General features: G+C 44.0%; 1 pseudogene; it reads right to left on the bottom strand.

Moving 5' to 3' along the window:
• Positions 1 to 268: 268 nt before the first annotated feature.
• LOC112548959 overlaps positions 269 to 2,131 on the bottom strand; it is a 7,905-nt pseudogene continuing 6,042 nt past the window's right edge.

The following is a 2,131-nucleotide window of genomic DNA, read 5'->3' as shown; positions in this document are numbered from 1 at the left end:
TAAAGAAACACAACTGACATTAGTTAACTTAACCTGTATAAATAACACAGTTGATTGATTCTATAAAAAACCCACTACTGAAAACTTAAAGAAACACAACTGACATTAGTTAACTTAATCTGTATGAATAACACAGTTGATTGATTCTATAAAAACCCCACTACTGTCACCGGTGGAGTTAATTTGTATTAAAACAACTCAGTTTCTATAAAAATGTTCAGGGGAACCACAGTGATTGGAGAATAACTGAAATCTTCATCACAATAAATCACTTCCATCTCACCAGTTTCCCTAGTGCAGCTTTGATGTCCTTGTTTCTCATGCTGTAGATGACCGGATTCATCATTGGTGGGATCATAGAATAGAGAACAGACAGCATGAGGTCCAGAGCTGATGGGGACCCAGATGTGGGCTTCAAATAGGCAATCATCCCAGTGCTACCCAGCAAGGCAACAACAGTGAGGTGGGGAAGACAGGTGGAAACTGTTTTATGCCAGCCCTGCTCAGAGGGGATTCTCAGTACAGTAGTGAATATCTGAATATAAGACACAAATATAAACACAATGCAGCCAGCACTTAAACATGCACCAAAGATAAAGACCTGAATTTCACTAGTAAACACCTCTGAGCAAGAGATCCTAAGGAGCTGGGGGACTTCACAGAAGAACTGATTGACGATGTTGGAGTGGCAGAAGGGCAGCCTAAAGGTGTTCCCTGTGTGCAGGGCAGAGTACAGAAGAGTTGTGCTCCAGGCTGCGGATACCATTTGCAGACAAGATCTCCTGTTCATCACTGTCGCATAGTGCAGTGGTTTGCAGATGGCGATGTATTGCCTTTTCCAGTCCTCCGGGACTTGGCCCGTGCGCCATGAGCATTCAAATATTCATGTATGCTATTGCGCAGTGGGGTTGGAAACGATCCATGCGCTGTCAGGACTCTGTAGTCCTGGCAGGTACTGAGCATTCATTTAGCACTTGCTAAAGCTAGTACTAAATGTCTGCACAGTAACAACTGCCCAGTGGGGCGGACATGGAGATGCGCCCATTGACTGTGCACACTGCATCCTGCATGCAGGGTGGGTCAACGAGCCCAATCCAGACAAACCCTCAGTCCAGTACACAGGGCTGATCTGGCACACGTGCAGCATGTAGCGTGCATCCCAACCCAGTTCTAAGCCATGTACGGCCCATGCCAGGATGATTTTTAGAGGGCCTCCTTATTTTCAATTGAAAGGCAGTTTTCTGATGAAAGATAAGGGTTCCTAAAGTGACTACATTTTTCATGAAACTTTTTTCTCACTTCAGAATATCATCACAGTACATCCAGAAAGTGGGCAGGAGAAGTATTGTTCTAGTGCTTTTCTAGAGACCTTGTTATGCCCCCTGACTAAACCTTATTCATTTCCCACGTCTGTGAAAATGCTTCGTATGGCCAAAAACAATGATCCCATCGTGGGAGAAATGTAAAAATATCAACATTTCCCAGTCCCCAAATTGGTATTTTTTACATTTTTGGTTTTCTATTTTGTGCCCTGCACACTGGTAACATCTTTAGTGCATCTTTCACCGCTTGGGGGAAAAGTGGGATGATGTCCACATACATGTTATTATTGGAGATCTGAAGGAACAGGGCAAAGGCAGGAGGAAAGCAGGACAAAAGGGAGCAGAGAAAGGGAGAAGAAAGAAAATCCAAATCACCAATAAAGTAGGTTCACATTGGGTATCAGGAGAATGTCTTCACTGGTGTACCAAAGTGGCAGTGGACTAGATTGAATTCAAGTCTCAGAAATATATATAAGCATGGGTTGTCAACATCCCTACATGGTCTCTACATTTTCTAAGTCATGTATGTCAACGATATTTGACATTTTCTTTATTAGTTTACCTTGAACATCTTGAGTGGCCAGCAAACTAGATGACTTTTGGCACTTGGCACTCTTGGTTATTGATAAAGAGGGAAGCATGTTGGGCAGCTCCAAGCCCAGGGCAAGTAGCGATGCATAGGGCAGCTCTGCCTGCCATGCTGCTGACCTGCGGTCATGGCTATTTCCCCCCTCCGTAAAGGCAGTGCCTTGGGCTGTTGTCCTGGTTCCCTGCTCACTTACATTACTGTAGAATAGGTAAAAATTTCA

Source organism: Alligator sinensis, unplaced genomic scaffold (genome assembly GCF_000455745.1).
Source record: "Alligator sinensis unplaced genomic scaffold, ASM45574v1 scaffold1894_1, whole genome shotgun sequence".
In the NCBI taxonomy this organism is placed as follows: domain Eukaryota; kingdom Metazoa; phylum Chordata; order Crocodylia; family Alligatoridae; genus Alligator; species Alligator sinensis.
This window is presented reverse-complemented; position numbering and strand designations above follow the sequence as displayed.